Source organism: Cololabis saira, chromosome 13, assembly GCF_033807715.1.
Source record: "Cololabis saira isolate AMF1-May2022 chromosome 13, fColSai1.1, whole genome shotgun sequence".
In the NCBI taxonomy this organism is placed as follows: Eukaryota; Metazoa; Chordata; class Actinopteri; order Beloniformes; family Belonidae; genus Cololabis; species Cololabis saira.
In genome coordinates, this window is record NC_084599.1 from 23,159,893 (window position 1) to 23,179,488 (window position 19,596).

Consider the following 19,596-nt stretch of genomic DNA (forward strand, 5'->3'; position numbering starts at 1 on the left):
CCTCATGGCTTCGAGGGAATAAACCACAGTCAATATGATCATGGATTGAAAGCCTTATTTAATAGGTTTTCATTTGGCTTTGCCGTCATCTGAGGAAAGAAGTAAACATTTGATTAAAAAGAAAATCAAGCTTGTTCCCTTGATCATAATTGCTGGGGTACTTTTGTCATTTTGCTGTGTGTGTAGTTTATAGTACTCTGTGTATTGGATAATAAACTCCATTACATGTTACACAGTTTCCATAATTAGTTGGTGGAGCTTAAATGTTTCAACGGCTGGTATAAAAGTATTTGTTGTTAATATTAATAATAGTGGGAGATAAACATGTTTTTTTCTCCCTCTGTAGAAATATTCAAGGAGACATATGGCCTTTTTTTTTTGAAAGTAGAAAACAATTTCCTGAGGTCTTAATGCAGCGTGAGTGACATGTTTTGGTTAAAATACCATGAGTTACAGTACATCAGGTCCTTTTTTCAACCATGACTTTACAGCACTCTCCACATTAGCCGGTTTTATGGGGTGGAGTCAGACAGACTATTGAGGTTCTGTCTTTTTAAAATTATGTGTCACATCTGTGTGCTGCCAATTTCTGGTGTACACTGAATGTAGAATGATGTAAAGCTGAATTGAGATAAAGATGGGGAGGGTTGATATTTCTGCTCCAACACCTGCTTTGTGACCTGGTTTGTTACTAAAATAATCCAAGCTGACACTCACAGAAAATATGCACGTTTTTCCATCTATGCACGACGAGTACAACCTAATGAAAGACGGAATAAAAAGCTGCTTCAGTCCTTGATTCTACACATCTTTGAAACTCCGCTGGGAGGATGGAGCACCGTCCTTCCAAATCTCATTCCTTCATTTGGTGCTTTGATGATAATGACAGAGCAGGGCTGTCTCTAACACTATGGTCCAAAGTCTCCTCATATGTGTCCTGTTTGGAAAGATTTGTGAAGTGCAAGTCCAATATATATGATTCACATCATTTTCCACCTCATCAAATCCATTCAGTGGCCCTCTGGATGAGTATTGTATTGATCTGCAGCAACCCTTCTTCATACAGGAACAAGTTAATGTTTGATTGATCACAACACTAGAAAATGTTAACTGAGTTCAGCTTGGAAATAAGTTAGCACTTTAATTTACACTGCAGTATGAGTTTCAGTTGTTTTTTTTATATATATATTTTGTCATTACAGATAACATGTTCTACTTTCTGCCCTTCTCATGGGTTTTATAAATCACCCCATGTGGATGTCCTTGGCTTCTGCCATACACATGCTGATGACAGAGTGCACACGACTCGAGCGAGGTCAGGATGGGAAACATTTGAGGCAACAGCAAGCATATCACAGGATAAACAAGCTTTGTTTCATAAAAGTGCTTGTATCTCACCTTGTTCAGATGTTAGATGTCACTGAGAGATGAGAGCTCCTTAAGGGCCAGCCTGAGGTTCATCTAAGGGTCAAATCAATAAAATAAATAGAACTTTATTTGTGGCAAGATGTCTGTGAATGTATTTCGTGAATCATGCCTGCCTTGGCTGTCTCCCTCTCATCGCATGCTCAAGAACTTCTTGGACAAGCTACCATTCTCTCAGATCAAAAATAATTAACATGTCAACCAAAAAAAGCAGCAGTCTTTATTTGGAAGCTGTCCCTGATGTGCAATTTTCCACTAATCAAAGTCACTACTGATGGTGGCAAATGAAGTTAAGAAAGAAGCTTATGAAATTCAAGCTTTTACCTGTCTTATATCATCAATAATTGATGGCTCAAAGCAGAGCTTCCCAAGGTTGTTTTCCTCGTCTGCTGACTCCGTGGTCATGACCACTGACATGAAAGCTTGCTCCATGTCCTTGTGGCTGACATGACCATAAAGAACCATCATTCTGTTTTCACAAAATAAAAATGCACAGATGCACAGATGGACTTCACTTTAAAGGCCTACAATTCAAACTCACCCGTCAGTTGGGAGACACCGGTGTAATCTAAAAAACCAAAAGGGGAGGAGAAAAAACAAAATAAAATCAATTATCTGCAAGAATCATGGAGGTCTAAAACAAAGCCTATTATTTTGTGCCCTGTTACTCGATAGCAGAGTTATCTCCAGAGACAGCATACGGGAAGAGAGGAAAGAAAAGAGGAAGGCAAACACAGTATAGAGCCACTTATAGCCCTCTGAGTGTGGAAGAGAGCATTAGCTCGAACTTGTAAGGGTGAAGAACATGAATCTTACTCAAGTGTTGCAATTATTTTCTTAAAAGCAATGCAAAATCTGGTTACAGGAAGCTTCCTTAGCTCTAATTATAATGATCAAACACTCCTTGAGCTTTATGTTGTTTAAAAAAGACATCCTGAGAGTACAATTTAAGCAAAACTTTAATTACTTTTAAAACCTATTATGTTTTTCCATACATGCTCTTCATTAACTGGACCTCCAGCCAGCATGTTAATCCTTTGCATGTGCTCCTTGCATACCAGGGACCCAAATTACAGTCTATAACAATATGCATATACATAATATATATATATATATATATATATACATACATACACACACACACACACACACACACACACACACACACACACACACACACACACACACACACACACACACACATACATATATATATATATATACACACACAGTACACACATACACAGTAAATACATATACACACACACACACACACACACACACACACACACACACACACACACACACACACACACACACACACACACACACAAAATTATAAAGATAATTTCCAATGCATTATTCACCACAGAGTGATTAACCAAGCACACAAGCATTCGCCAAATTGAATTCAAGTTAATGAAATGTTCATCTGCCAAAAAGCATCTCATGTGAGCAAGCAAACTGTGGAGATGTAGGGTGGGGACGGGCTGCTGTGTAATGAACACCACAGGCCACTTTTTACACTGATCCCAACACCTTCTGTGCTGTTTCTCTCACCAGTTCACTAGCATTTGCTTTTTAGTCAAATCAATCCACAGTCTAGCATGTACATTCATTAGTCAGGTTGCCAGTAACTCCTTGAGTTCAGTCCATGAACGGCCCAGGTTGCACTGCGCATGCTTTTTACATGCTCTGGGATCCAGTGTTAATGTTTTATGAGAGGCAGCATGCCTTTCATGTTCATGTTTCAACACAAGCCTACAGAATTAAGACATTGTTCGCATGTAGGTCTGATATGAGTTTCATGTTGGAGTCTGTCGGCTAGGTTAGAGAGCAGGAATTGAAAGATAAAACCTATTAAACGGTAAGGATCTTTTGTTAGGGACCAAAAGGAGAATCCAAGTGTTTGTAATTTGGAATTAAATGTGTGTTTTCCGTAAAATGGCAATTAATGTTAGCCCAGTGGGCAATGAAGCTATGTCAAAATATTGCTATTTCAAGCCTCTGACAAGACATAAAGCTGTCTTTCCATTTTAGTGATAGTGTGTATAGCTTCCCTACAGACAAACAGATTTGCATGTGTACAGAACGTGTATAAGTATCTCAGGACAGTTCATGGTGTCTGCTTCTATAGAAAAACATTGGTGCCAACATATTTATGACAAAATATGCAAATGCAGTGCAAATGCAGAAGCAGAGGCCCTGAACCTTCTTACTTTATCATCCACTGTGTGCATTTAGTCCTTCATTTGAAAGGATTTGACAATACCCCTGGCAATACCTAGGCATTACAGGCTTACTTCAGTATGTAGTTTCTCTAAATAAGAATTAAAATTTGTTAGTAGAAAAAAAAGATCAGCCATTTTCTATGCAAGAGAAGAGTAAGTGACTCCACAGCCCTTTTTTTTTACTATAAGAAGATACAAAATCTAAAAGAACGCAAGGTGCATTGAACAATTCATAATATATATATATATATATATATATATATATATATATATATATATATATATATTCTATCTTATCTGATGAAGACTGTTATTGTATATTTATGCATTTGTTCAGACTGCCAAACTAAATCCATTTTATGGCTTATCCAGGTTGGAGAGGATCTGGACCACATACCACCTTGTGATATGTGATTTTTACTCGTTTGATCCAAACTGTGTTTGTAGATTATCTGAAATGTACAGCAATAAACATATGTTTGCAGGTGCACCTCAGATCTGATTTCAGGGTATCTTCTATGTGTCTAGTATTGCAACCCACATGACAACTTTGTATCCAGAATAACAGAATCACAGAAGTGCTGAGCAGAAAGAATTCCTAATAGGAGCAGAGTACCATGAATAACAACACAAAGAATACACATCTGTGGACAGACAGCCAGAGGAAATGTCTGCTGGAACTCTGGATCAAGCCCGTTTCTCCAGTTTGGAAGCTGCAGTCAGCAGTGTAGCTAGATAGTTAATGAAACTCATGCAAATACAGTTATGTCTGAACACACGAAAGCTATGGAATGAATTGCATATAATTATTCCTAAAGATCTGATTTGAGAAATACATTTGATCTGAAGTTTGAACAGTCTCAGATTAATGTTTGGTTGGTCACTTCTCAAGTAAGCACCAACTCAATGGAACAATTATAACAAACCTTGTTCCATAAAGGTTGTGAAGTTTCCCAGAAGGCAGCTTCCATGACCGATGGTCAGAACTCGTGCCTCGTGTTCATCCCACATAGCACCTGACTCATATGGCCTCTGCAGCAGGTAGTGGGTTCACAGGAGGGTGCATTTCATTTGTTTTGACTTAATTGGCTCCATGAATGAAGCTCCTACTGTCAGGGACTCTCAAATAAGCCCATCTCTCCCTCTGGGCCTCTTTACTGCTCCCCTATGACACAAACTCAGATAGGTTGAAATTAAAAGATGGAAATAATGCCTGGCAGCTGGGAAAAAAACTCTGTGCATCTGCAATTTGTTTGTTTATTTAAATCTCTATTTCCTGCAAGCCAAGTACAGGTACCAGGTCCATGAAGTGTTCTACTATAAATGATACTTCACAGCACATTTGAGTTTCAAACAAGTTTTAAAACGAAGGAAATACCCTTTTTCAATAATCAGTTTCTTTGAATTTAGAATGTATCTATTTCTATTTCCATTATTTTAATTGAATCAAAATAATAGTTTATAGTATGTGTTGAGGCTTTGCTTACTATTTTCACTGAATATGGACTATATGAATACAATTATAATAAACTAGAATGACCTAGATTAGTTTGAAACATCTAAATACATTGGTTTTAGTCATTGAAGTCATCAAGTATAATTTCCCTTTTACTTATCTTTGGTATATAAATATTAAATTGACTTTAAATTCATTTTGCATCTCAGAAAACTTTTTTGGAAATAATGTTTGTGATTGTGTCCCAGAATAACGTTATAAGGCCTGTTTAAAAGGTGAAATACCTTGAATTCTGTTGATGGCCATAAAAAAAAATCATTTTAACTCCTTTTATCTGTAATGTCAGCTTGGAAATTCAGGGCTCCGATAATTAAGTCAGTGTCTGAAACAGAAGGTCCCTCTCAGACACTCGGTGTGTGTGCATTTGTGACACTGCTTAGTGGCCTTGTACAGTCTACTAAATGCAAGGACACAGTCCACTTACATTGTGTGAATATATTCATCTTAAATGTCTGAGCTGCTGTCCACAAAGCATTGAGACTGTCCAGCGCAGAGGAACACATCTACAATCATGGTTCACAAAGCTGAACCACACACGCATTATGTCATATGGTGAATGATCATTATAATGTTATTAATTCTGAAAGGTGATTGATAGAGAGATTAGTGCAGAAAATTAGGTCATGGGACCACCCCCTTTGGACAAATGAATGCGAGTCTCATGCCCAGAGAGCAATTCTTTTCATTCATTTATCATTATTACTGGAGCAGTTCATCATTTAGTCAGACAGGTTTGGAGGGGATCAAAAATGGGTGGAAAATGTTATTTATTTTCATATTGAAAGTCATGCAAGACTTACCACATATTTTCTTTAAAGGAAAAAGGAGTACAACTCTTGTTTTCTGTTAAATGTGGAAATAAATGAATTAATATTGATGAACATGACAAAGCATACAGCCTCATATTCACACCTACAGTCAATTTAAAATGTCCAATAAATCTAACTAGTCTGTTTTTATATTCTTGAAGGAACTTTGTAGCTCTGAGGCAACAGCACTCACCACCACACCATCATGCAGCCAGCATAGCTAGCCAGTACTTATTAGCCAATACTTATTTTCTATAAACATATTTTTCCATGTGAATTAATTAGGCAACCTCTGGGAGCTAGCTCAGGCAGACATCGTGAGCAGCATTTTAGCCCCCCTTTACCCTCCTGCCTGGTTTATTCCAATTACTCCATCTCATTCAAAGGTTTATTTATGTGGTATGAGGTACTCGTCTGCTGTCTCTCACCCACCAAGTCTGCAGCCATTCTTACAGTGTATTGCAAGCAACAAATCACTTGCAACTCACCTACGCAAGGGATCTTGGGAAGGCAGGGCTACTTATTTGAGGTATCATGTGCAACATATTTCAATGAAATTTAAAAGTATGGTATTTTTCTCAGTTTTTCCAGTTGAATTTAATGTTTTGTATTTCATCAAAATAGCAAAGGTGAAACCTGGATGCAGTTGAAATTTTAAAGTAAACGCCTCTACACTACAGAATAGGGGAAGCAATGCGACTGCAGGCAAAAATCACTTGTGTACAGTGGACATGGAGTCATAACATCTTACCTTCTCCTCAGCTTCCTCCTGTAGGCTCTAACTCTACGTACGGGGGTTCAGTTATGTTCTGTTACCCGCCATACGTATCTCTATTCAGTGGTGATTGATTAGACTGAGTCAAAACTTCACATTTTAATCATTAAGAAAGCATTTGAAGTCTTCACTGTAAGAATTGACTGACGTAGAAACAGTCTGGATGTCCACTGGTACATCCCCCTGAGACAGTGATTGGATTATGTCTGATAAATGTCCAATGACCACCCGCTGTTACTATAGTTACCAAAAATGTAAAATAATGACAATCCTATAACAATGTGTTGATTCTTCATGGGGGCTCAATAATGACGGTTAAGAAATTCTAACTAAAAGGTTTTGTATCATGGCGGATATGCAACAAAGGGGACATTTTTATCATTTGTTGTCATATCCTCGACTGAAAACTTCACAACACTGGACACCAATGGTAAATATCACTTGTTTTTTCAAGTTATCGTGTTTTGTTTTTCATGCTGTTGCTTTTGTAGCATAACCTCACATTTCCATTCTTAAATAGAGAGTTGTTAACACGACAACATACAGTGTGTACATGAGTGATGATGAAATCTGCCCAGGTGTTTCTGTGGCTGTTTTGATAAAAGTTAATCACTTAAAGGAGCTGCTGTACACCTGATACTTTTGATTACGTAAACCTTCTCTATTCCACTTCCAAACTGACTTTCCATACCTACATATTATGTCCTCAAATCACATTTAACATATACATTGTCATTACTTACTGTATTAGGGTTAGGAATTGTGTCAATGCTCTCACCAGTTGGCTCTTAATGCATCTGTAATGTCTCCAGGTTATACAAACTATTAAAATTGAGATGAAATATCACTGAAGAATAACCATAATAAATAATCCTGTTTATTCTGTGATAGTTAAGAGTTTGTCAGGACTACTAGAAGATAAATCTCAGCCTCCAGAAACAGAAGCAACTGTGGCTGCATGACCGTGTGGTTACCATTAGACCACTGAATAAGCAGCCATAAGCAGCCCGTGCTCCTTCAGCTGCATTTTAGCACCAGGTATAAACACCAGAAGATGTCATGCAGGTTCTGACTGCTGCCATCTCAAGTCAGTAACTGCTTTTGTGAAGGTGAATTGCACTGCTAACTGCCACTGCCCCTAGTTGAGCCGGTTCCTGTTGAAAAATATTGTGGGGGGTTAATGTGAAATTATTGCAGGTGAAAGCAAACCTTTATAGCAAGGAACACAAAAATGACCTTAGTACCTTAGTGGGCTTAGTAGTTTTTTTAATTGTTATTTTAATTCATTGACATGGAAAAATAAAGAAAGAATCCTTCAAATTAAAATGTTGAATGTTGTGAAATTAATACCTTATAATATATTTCACATTTTAAAATTTGCCCAGTGGCAATTTTAAATTTAGATCTGATAAAGACCTTACCAGGACCTAATAAAAACAGTTATAAACTGTGGCTCTTGTTCTGGTTTGTAAGCATGGACGCGGTAGGCTCTGCTCTGCCAGCATTTCCACCTCAGCTCCAGCATTCGTTGGCCCTGCAACATCATTATGACTGATCTGAACTTGGAGGTAGATTTGCTCTGGCACACAGTCTGATGCCTTTGGACTGATTCCTGTACAAGCTAATTTTCCTCAGCCTTCCTCTGAAATGTCGAGGTCGTTTTTTTTGCCATCTATCCCCATTATAAGTCATTACTGTCTTCTCTCTTTCACTTCACTTTGGCCAAAGCATTGTCATAACACATTCTCGCTGTAATGAAATAAACCCAGCTGTTCTTGACCTAAACAAGGTTTACAGTGAATTACCTGCATGAAGATTTTCTTGTGTGTAAATCTTATCAACACAGGAATCCTATGACTCTTGTGTTTATAAATCTGTAGCTAATTAAGTCTTGTTGTATTCATTGAGGAATTAATCTAAAGTATGATAAAGCATGCTGAATTTATCAATATCTCGATATTTTTAGGCCATGTCACGATACACAATATATATCTCAATATTTTGCCTTAGCCTTGAATTAACACTTTGATGCAAACAATCACACCAGTATGATGATTCTATATGTCTACATTAAAACACTCTTGTTCATACTGCATTAATATATGCTAATTTTAAACTTCCATGCAAAAAGGGGGAATAAGTCAAATTTACCAAAACTGTATTTATTAAACAGTTACTAAGCAGTGAGTGGCACAAACGTAAAAATTGTCATTTCAAAACAGAAAGTGCACGTTGCATCTCTCTGACTCCCCGTTTGAAGAACATCTGCTAAGAACATCTTCTGGTCCCGGTGTCATGCCAAAAAGTGATTGCCTGCCAGAATCTGATTTTTCCCCTGAAAATGGGTCTTTTCACCTGCCAAAAATTGGTTGAAGGCCAAATACAGTTAATGAAAGGTTGTTTCTGCCTAAATATGATTTGATCTCATTCTTGAGCTTCATAATATAAACACTAGAGCTTACATGATTGCTTTTAACTCTTTTAAAGGACCATTACAACACAAAATAGACATTTTCACCTGCCAAAAATTGATTGAAGGCCAAATACAATTAATGAAAAGTTGTTTCTGCCTAAATATGACTTGATCTCATTCTTGAGCTTCATAATCTGAAAATCTGACGTTTTAGCGCTATCGTTCAACGGGCTGCGGTGCGCGCTCCCGCGCAGAAATCAGAAGAAATCAGATTCTGGCAGGCAATCACTTTTTGGCACAACACCTGTTTTACCTGGGATGACCTGCTCTCGAGTAGGAGGGGCCTTTAGAGCACCTTTATATTAAGACTTATGGTGCGGGTATGCTTCTGCGTCAGACACACGCAGAGCACACGGCGCACCCGTGACGCCGTCACGAATCGTTCAGAGTTCTCCGTCTCTCCATTTGGTCGCGGTGCAGTACCCCCCGCGGCCACTAGTTAGCGATCTTTTTCTGAATGGTTTATCCGACTTTTTCTGGTCACAGTAAATCAAAGAAATAAGGACAACTATTGTGCAAAAAACAAAAACAAAAAAAATCACATATAAACGAAGAAAAAAGCCCTGGAAGTTCACTACTGATTCAAACCGGAAACCGGAAATGCTTCGCTTTCAAACGAACCAATCACAGCCCTCTCGGTCTGCGTGTGGTCGGCGTCTCCTCGACGCGTAGTTACAATTTTCGGGAGGTGCACGTCACTGACGGCGCATGTGACGGCGTGTCCTCTGCGTGTACAAAAACCACACGCCGTAGACACGGCGTCGTTTTGACGCAGAAGCATAATTCAGCCTTAATGTAGGTGTAGAGACTGCAACGTTTCATCCTCTACTCCAGGGGTATTCAATTGGCGGCCCGCGGGCCACATGCGGCCCGCCAGGAGCTTTTATGTGGCCCCTGGTCATATTTCAAAAAAAGGGGTTGTTTGTTGAAATTTCAGATTTTTTGCCAGTGTTGCACAGTGTTAATGTTTGTCACATTATTATTAACCTCCGTTGTACAGAGGACTTGTTCATATCATTAGGCTTCTAGGATTGGCCTGACATTTTTTCATTTGAATAAGTGAGGACTTTGCATTTCAGATGGAACTTCTAAGCCTCCTATAATTTCATGTGATTGTTTTGTTTTGCTGATATAATGCACAGATGTGTCATTAATAAAGGAGCTTATTGTTAATATTTTAGTTGCTTATTTATAACATCAAACTGGCTACTATGGACTGAAATGCTTGTGCCCAATGCTTAATATAATATACAAATAAGGAAATCTTGGTGGAAAGTGGTGCTTTGTCATTATGGCGTGTTTTATTAAAGTAGGTCAATATCAACTTCATTAAGTTTGCACAATGCATGGTTTCAAAATGAACTTGCATTTAAAATAATATTTCTTTATTTGAATATTATATTTAACATTCACAATGACTATATCTGGAAACAATTAATACATAATTCATATGTAAACTAGATATATTCAAATGTATAATACAAATGTATTATATATACATAAGTCTTCGTCTTTGAGTGCAAAATACCTTTTGAAAACCCCCACATTTTCAAATTGTGCGGCCCTCTCCATACAGTCCTTTTGCAGATGTATAGTTGAATACCCCTGCTCTACTCCTTTACTTTGCATCTCTTTCACTTACTTTTAGAAATATGACGTCATACAGTCTTGTTTGACTTTGTTTCGATGATAGTGATTGATTTCATGTGGCCACATTTAAGCAACACTAGGTGACGTTTCTCAGCTCTGGAAAAGAAAGGCTCGGCGGCGCGCTGCGCGCAGACGCGTGTCGCACTGAGCGGATAGTTGGAGCAGCATCAGCGCGGAGAAAACATCCCCTCCCGTCTTTACTAAACCGTCCCAGTTTGCCTTGAAAAGAGTCGGTCGCGCGTAGCAACCGCGCGGATGAGCTCACGGCGCAAACAGGCCGAGTTTGGGAAAGTTTAGGTGGAACTCACCGGCGTCCCGGACAGCAGCGCCGACACCAGCAGCACCTACTTTCTGCTGGGAGTATGATGATGCACGCACCGGACTGACGTAAGTGATAGGTGCGCTTGTTTTATGTCTCTGAGAAGGAGAGACGAGACGAGAGTGCGAAAAGCCTGTAATTTAATGCCCGCTCTTAAAACTAGATTCTTCTTCACCATTTATCTCTCTTACTTTATTAAATAACAAGATTAATTAACGTTTCTGGGTGACTTTAAGGCTTGTCAAAGCTGTCTTTTTTGCCTTTATCTGAGAGCTGTGTTTGGGACCGGAACGTCCAACTCACAGATTGTGGAGAAGCAGAAGAAAAAAGAAAAAAAAAAAGTACTTTCTGGTTTATTTTCCAGTCAGTTCAAAGCAGGACAGGGCAACGTCACTTCAACAATTGTTAATCACAAATAAATCCAGTATAATAAATATAGTCCACAACACAGTCTTGCACATCACACCAGTTTGCTCTATACCCTCAGCCACCCAGAGGAGAAAGGAACTGGAGTTTAAATAGGGCTGTTCCCTCCAGAATCAACAGCCAGCCAATCAATACTAATTGGACACTGCCATGTCTAACAATCCCAGCCATATAGCCCATAAACCTAATATATTACAATATTTACACACACTGCACATTTCAGACACATATTTACAACACATAACCACCTTCCCAGACAACAAAACACCCCCATGGACAATTTCAAAATCCTTTACCCATGCAGCTGCCAATTAAGACCCTGTTCAGACTGCAGGAAAAAGTGGCCCGCATCTGATTTTGTGACCAGGTCAGAGATCTTTAGGAGTATGCATCATATGATAATATGATGCAGTCATTTGAAACCATCTGGGAAGAGCATACTGTATCTACTACTACTGTCATTTAGCTTTAGCAGACACTTTCATCCAAAGCGACTTACATCTGAGACACACACATCATGGAGCAATTAGGGTTAAGGGCCTTGCTCAGGGGCCCAAGGTGGTTCATCTTGGTTGCCATTCTGGGGCTTGAACCTGGGACCTACAGACCCAAGCCCACCTCTGTAGCCGCTAGACTACCATTAAGATATTAACGAAAATAAAAAAACTATCACTGAGCGGCAAAAGCTTACAACACTTCTGACTTCTGCCTCACTTTTCTATATATTAATTTCTATTTTGAAGAATGGGACAGCCTTTCCCACTGTTACAGTACAGCTGTCTAATCTAAAAAAAAAAAAAAAAACTTGAATGCACATTCAGATTCATACAAAAAAGAACATACAGTACATACATACAATGCTGCTGGTGCAGCAATGCAGCCACACGGTGGCTTTCAGCAAATCGCCTGAAGCCTCTTTTGTTGACTGAGGGACTCAAAGCAGCACCGAAGCTTAAATTTATTCAAAATGCTCCGTCACAGTACCAGACACAAATCACCAACTAAACCTGCTATTCAAGCAATCTGTGGGTGACAGTATGTATAAATAATGAAAGGTGAAATACATTTAAACAACTGAGAAGCAGAATAAAAGAATAATATATGCATCTATTTCATTCATGTATACATCTATTTCATTCATTTAATCTTGCGTAAAGGAGAGGACTGACACGAGACATGTCTGCATGGTAAAATCATCAGGGAACCCAGCTGATATAACTCAGTATAAAAGCCCGAAACACAGATGGAGAACCACAGCGAAGGTTGTGGAAAGATGATCAAATTCACCTGACAGCATTTGTAAAGCTTTCGGAGTAACAAGTTGTATCTTTTTTTTCTTTCAAATGCATCAATACAAAACATGATTTGGGTTATATTTGTCAGGGCAGTCATTTCAAATTGTTTCTGGTCAGCATTTTAAAAACTGGGTGATCCGGTTACAAATTCACCTACAGATATCTAAAAGTGGTATGAGTTATATCAAATGATGCGAAATAAAATGATCATGTATCCTTTGCAAATCATATAGTGATCCATATGATTAAAGATTTGGATTCTCCCCTGGTCTGATTCTCCCAGAGAGAATCAGACAAAAAACAGAGTCCTTGGGGAGCTGTGAATAACATTTCCCATTAATGTAATCTGTTGCAGTGCATCAAATAAGCATACCTCAAAACATTGGTGCAACCTCTGATGCTTATAATGACTTTAGAAGCATTAATGACACTGTCACCATGATGGAAATTGGTTAACTTAGGAATGGATCTGCAGTCCTGTCCTTCATGATTATAATTATGTGAACATTTTACTATGTGCAATTAAGTTAGTTATTATAGCCTCCAGCACAAAAGGACTTTGCTTATCAAACCAAACAGCGTCTTAAATACGGTTGTGCATTTGAACGGTTTTGTCATGATACGTGTTTTTTAGCTGGAAATGATATAATGCTACATTGCCTTATCATTGCCATTGTCTTATAAACCACTCAGAGAATATGAGTTGGGTAATAATTTATTGGCAAACAAGCTTTAACATAGCAGGCCGTTAATCATACTGGGTTACAGATTTTCCTCTGCTGCAGTTTAATTCAGAGCGTGATTTGTGTCAGCTGCCAACAGCCAAGAAATCTCTAATCTTTTAATGTGACGCCGTTGCAAAACCTTGCACATTACAGTACAGGGCAATGCTTTTTGACAGTGAATTACATGCAGCTGTATACACAATACTTCAATTTCTTTCCAAGCACATCAGATTGTAGTTGCAAGGGACAGATTACATTTACTGCCAATGTTCTCAAATCATTATAAGAAGCAAACGCCATAAAGTGTATGACAGTGATGAATGGTGATATGAAATGTCACATTGACAGAAAACCTCCATGAGTCATCACATATTTGACATGACAACAGTAAAGCTGAGGATCAACTGTAATATTTATGGGCATTAGTCTATCCATCTGGAGAAATGTTACCATTGGAAGTCTGATTTTGACTAGCTTTGGGAATGGGAATTTTCATGCACATATGGGAAGAAAAAACAGATACGCTCAGACAAGGAGCATGAGGCAAGAATAAGAAATGAGACTCATTAGCGACACGACGACCGTCGGGGTTCCTGCAGCCAACAGCGAAGCCGGCACGGGAGCGCGTGTGTAATCTCATGTGATTTTCAAATCAAGCTCTAAATATGACTTACAATGTTATCTTACCTGGTCAGTAGGAAATCAGCCATGTCAGCATCTGTTTTCAGTCCCAATTCAAGTTGAAGCTGCCTCCATGACTCAAACGCGTATCCAATGTTTACTCGTGCGCCGCAGAGAACATGCATACAGCGTCATGTGACGTCACATCCGCAGGACAGCGCGTGAAATTCCGGTCCGGAATTGCAGCACATTTTGCAGCACACAGCCTGTTCAAGGCAACGGAGAGATACACTAGAGGGCTCATTATTTTTGGTTTGGAACGCTTCATCTGACATTATTACTAGAAAACTTAAAACGTATACGATTTTTTTTCATAAATCCTGCCTCAATCCTGCCTCATGCTCCTTTAACCAAACAGATAGCCTGTGGACATTAACCAAACTTCCACAAGTGACTTGTTGTGCCAAGTTTTTCCACAAAACTGCGTTGACGTCTATACCTGAATAATTAATGTAACAGTATAGGCACCACAAAATATTAAGGACATAGTACAAATTAGAGAAACAAAGAAAAATATACCATAAAATGCTGAAACCTAGATAATGTCATCTCTAGAAATGTTCCAAAGATGAATTTTCTTCTTTGAGAGGTGAGATGTGGCAGAGTATGTACTGTATTGACCACATTGAGGAGTAAAATATCCTACTTCTTCACCTAACCAATCTCAGCTTGAACCACAGTGTCAGGGTTTCACCCTTCCTGTTTTATTTTGAAGCCCGTGTCCTTGTGTTTCAGTTCTGGTTTGACTTTCCCGTTTCCCATCTGCCCTGATGGTCAGCACCTGTGTCTCGTTATCCCTTGTGTATATCTAGTCTGGTCTTTCCCCTTCTCCATGCTGGTCCGTATTGTTTCCTCCCTCTGTGTTTTTCCCGAGCCCAGTTTGGTAGTTTTGATCCCAGCGTAAATCTCTACGTTTTTTGTATCCTGCTAAGCAGCGCCTTTTGTTTCTTTCAAATAAATCAATTTTTATTTTTTTTTATTTTTAAGTCCTGCCTCCGGCCTCCTGCTCTCTCCTACATCTGGGTCCGAACAACAAACTTATCACAACAGAACGGACCAGCCACCATGGACCCAGCAGGAGAGACCTTTAACTTAAGGGAGTTCTACCGGCAGATGGCGAAATAGACAGGGACCAGTTGGCAGGGGCAGGAGTCCCCCTCTCTGGGGAACACGCCTGGCTCGAGGCGGGCCCAGGTGTTTTCAGCCCCAGGGGAGACGACGGCGGAGCCAGCCCCAGCCTGTTCCGGTGGGGGTCCCGGACGCAGCTCCTCTTGTTCCCGAGGTGGTCCCGGACGTACCTCGCCCGGACGCACCTCGCCCTGTTGCTGTTTCGGCGGTGGTCCCGGACCAGTGTTGTGCAAGTTCATACTTCTCATGAACTAGTTCAAAGTTCAGTTCACATAGTTTAAAAATGAACAGTTCACGTTCATAGTTCACCATTTTCATTTTGAACTAGTTCAAATTCAGTTCATTTCAATATTTTTAGGTGAGAAGTACCAATGAAACGCCTAGTGGCGTTTCAACTTTATTCAGAGGCTGTAAATCTCCAACATTGTAGTGCATTATCAATTTGTCTACCTGTCACTGGGAAATCAGACCTCTTGGTCTTTCTGGGAACTTTTTTGATTGTGAAGAACTCGCAGATATTTTCTCCCACTGGGCGGATGCTTTAACTCCACATGACGTTTTAAATGTGAAGTTTACGAGGCAAACGTTCAGAGTTGTTTTCTCAGCGCAGGTGGACATAATTTGCACAGAAAGGTTAGTTTCCTACCGTCAGACTCTTTGGGAGACGATGTGTAAAATTCCCGCAGATAATGATAAGCGGATCATCATCTGACGGCTCGCTGAGGCTGCGACTGCAATGTCTCTCTTCACCAGTCAAGGCTGATTTATGGTTCCGCGTTAAATCGACGGCGAAGACTACGGCGTAGGGCACGCGGCGACGCAAACCATACGGTCCGCACGCCGCATACCCTACGCCGTAGGTTCCGCGTTGGTGTAACGCGGAACCATAAATCAGTCTACATTCGTAAAGACTGCACCGTGCTCGTCGAGCATTTTAAATGTGCGCGCCGCCCGCTGGTGAAATAAGGATTATTCCGTAATAATTGGACCTAAACAGTGAAGCTCACATAATCTGAACAGTTCAAATTCCAGTTCATGATCTGCAGAATGAACAAGTTCACCTTCAAGTTCTTTATGTGTAAATATGTTGCGTTCAGTTCAACGTTCTCACAGAAATGAACGCGTTCATTTGAACGCGTTCATGCACAACACTGTCCCGGACGCATCAGTTCTTGCTCCAGTGATGGTCCCGGACGCCCCTCAGCAGGCGCAGAGGACCCGGTGTCCCCTGCAGCCGGCCGCTCGGGTTCTGTCTGCCCCGAAGCCAAGGCCTCAGTCCCGACAACGCCCCCGCGCTCAGTCCCGTCAACGACCCTCTGACCTATCTGTTCAGTCCCGAGGACGGCCCCCCAGACTGTCTCGCCGGTCTGCCAGGCCAGGCTGCTGAAATTTGACTATGTGTTGACCTGGTGTTGACCCTCGAGCCCAGTTTGGTAGTTTTGATCCCGGCGTAAATCTCTACGTTTTTTGTATCTTGCTAAGCAGCGCCTTTTTGTTTCTTTCAAATAAATCCTGCTTTTTTTTGAGAACTCCGGCCTCCTGCTCTCTCCTACATCTGGGTCCGAACAACACACAGGTTGGATGCTGGAGTGGTTCCCTTATTTTAAGTGTTTTATCTGCCATTGAGTACACATTTTTCCATCATTTTAATCACTTCATTTGACAGTGAGGGATCTGAAGACTATTCTAAAGCTTGAAGATAATCACGCGAGAGCTAAAAGGGTCTACCAGAATCGTATAAAAGATGCATTGAAATACAGTACATTGGATTATGACATAAATGTTACATTAATGCATGTGGTCTAGAGCAGACTGCAGCAACCTTGAATTTCTTTTTCTTAAATATTTTCAGCCCCATTTCTAAATATAACACCAGTAGTGTCATATAAATAACTATTACAGGAAACTCTTTAATGTGGACGTGATTTAAACTTTTGACACAACTTTTTCCAGTTCCAGTTGTCTAAAAAAAAAAAAAAATCTAGACTCCAGATGTTTTTGATCTGAATAACACAGCACTCATTTCTTCCAAAAAATATCTGAGATACTGGTTCGTCAGACCACAACACACATTTACATGTACATCTCTTGTGCAATGGTCCATCCCAGCCCAGAGACACTGAAGCTGCTCCTGGAAAATGTTATAATTCAGCTCCTTATTTGCAGTCGAGTTTTAATGGGCATTTTTAAATGTAGCTACAATGCTTGACAAAGGTTTCCCAAAGAAGTGATCTCCTGCCCTGTCCATCTTTGCTCTTCAATGACTCTTTCATGAAGCCTGCTGTTGTGCCAAATCACGACTTCAGTCACCAGTACAATACCTGTTTGGAATAACATTTCCTCTAAACTGACTCCTGCCTGACAATTTTGGAATGTGCTGCAAATGCAAAAATGGATAAACATTAAAAACATTTTGACCAAATTATTCGTTATACTGACAAAAATAGTTGAATTTAACAAAATAGCTGGACGATCAGTCTTGGTCATTTCATTGCAGATATGAAAATGTAATTTTGCTTTATCAGCAAACTTCTGCAATTACACTTTAAGTTGCCTTCAGTTGTCAGACACAATAATACAGTAAAGGCACAGGAGCCTGTTTTCCTGCTTTCGTACTACAGTAAGTTAGTTAGTTAGTGAAGCTAATATGGTCATAAAATGTAAAAAAAAATATAAATATGAAACTACCCACTGAAAAGCAAGTATCTACAAATTAATTTACTGTAATCCTCACAACAGAATGATTCATTATTATTTTCCGACTGAGCGAAAAATATAAACTGCTACTCCCGCAGCTGGATGAAGGCAGTGATTCATCACTGTAACCGAGTGTTGAGTCAGACTGAAGTTGCAGGTCACCCCGTCAATACCAACTTTTTGGGCTTTTTTTCATTATGAAACCCCAAAACAACTATATAAATATGATCATATTAAGAAATTGTATAAAATATGCATTCATTTGTGTGACTGAGGATGACTTTCATATACGTTGAGTCATTTGTAGCCTTAATCAAACTGTGGTGGCCAAGAGACTGTTTATTGTTTATCTATGCCTTGCAAGCAAACAGTAACACATTGTCTATATTATAAATTGGATCTAATCATATAATCAAACTGAAAAAGTGGTGCAATCGGCTCTGAATACTTGTTTCTTTTTCTCATCTCGCTTAGAATAGCAATAGGATAGGATATTGGTGTCATATTTTAAGAATCTGATGAAAATATGTTATAGGTTTTCTGCTGAACTATCACATTTCTAGGTATAGGAATAAATGGCTGTTGTTTTCCAAGTTAAATAATGTTGATTTTTTTCTGCCTCTGTTTGCAAGTTAAAAGGATAGACTCCATCTGTCATATTTTCAGCATAAACAGGAAAAAAACAAGTTGGAAAAGAAAAACTGCTTATGAAGTCTCCTGATAGCTGACCACTATGTGGTGTGCTGCCAAACACAATGATTAATTAAGCCAAAATACTGTGCAGTAAACAGAATGACTGAATTACTTGCTGTGACAACCTCTTTTTTTCAAATTCCAAAACCATATTTCCGGTGTTTTTCAATATACTTGGTGGTTTCAAAGCATGTTGGGGAGATGCTGATTATTTCTGAGGCTGAGGTTGTCTTAAGTGTTTTTCCATGTAATCTTAGATGGGCTCAGTGATGTTGAAATCAGGGCTCTTGGGTAAACAAGGGGTTTGTTGCAAGAGTATTTTTGTCGTTGTTGGAAAGAGTTCTTTATGACTGAAAAAGGATGAATTTGGGCAGAGCAGATAGAGCACTTCTCTAATAGCCTAATTGTCCTGCATGTTTGATCGGAATCTAATCACTGATGAATTGGCAAAAAACCTTTGCACAGTTCTATACATATAGAAATCATTTCAATTCATTCAATGTTTTTTACCAAAACCCACACTAAGCCAGTGCAAAAAAATGTTTGTGCCTGGCTGATTATCCTTAACTCTGTGGAAGTTGATCATATAATAATAATAATAATAATAATAATAATAATAATAATAATAATAATAATAATAATAATAATAATAATAATAATAATATTTATTATAATTATTATGATAATACTTATTATGATAATAACTAGAATATTTTGGCAATTTTTTATATGGGAATGCTGATGCCCATTTGC

The 19,596-nt window shown here is 39.2% G+C and overlaps 1 protein-coding gene and 1 long non-coding RNA gene across 10 annotated transcripts in view; one reads left to right on the forward strand and one right to left on the reverse strand.

Moving 5' to 3' along the window:
* Positions 1-11,225, reverse strand: part of LOC133458462 (uncharacterized) — a 40,379-nt gene extending 29,154 nt beyond the window's left edge. For 3 of the 4 annotated variants that reach the window (XR_009783954.1, XR_009783953.1, XR_009783952.1), the window contains exons 1-4: positions 11,188-11,225; positions 5,973-6,015; positions 1,967-1,993; positions 1,750-1,860 (exon numbers count right to left, since the gene is read on the reverse strand). This is a non-coding gene — a long non-coding RNA (uncharacterized LOC133458462). Of the gene's footprint in view, positions 1-1,258; positions 1,462-1,749; positions 1,861-1,966; positions 1,994-5,972; positions 6,016-11,187 lie in introns of those variants that run through there. The other variant, XR_009783955.1, reaches the window with a different exon arrangement.
* Positions 1-19,596, forward strand: part of pex5la (peroxisomal biogenesis factor 5-like a) — a 113,530-nt gene that overhangs the window by 26,378 nt on the left and 67,556 nt on the right. The window contains exon 1 of one of the 6 annotated variants that reach the window (XM_061738354.1): positions 11,168-11,266. The exons of the other annotated variants lie outside the window; for them this stretch is intronic. The gene's annotated coding sequence lies outside the window, so the exon portion shown is untranslated. Of the gene's footprint in view, positions 1-11,167; positions 11,267-19,596 lie in introns of those variants that run through there. 6 annotated transcript variants of the gene reach the window in all.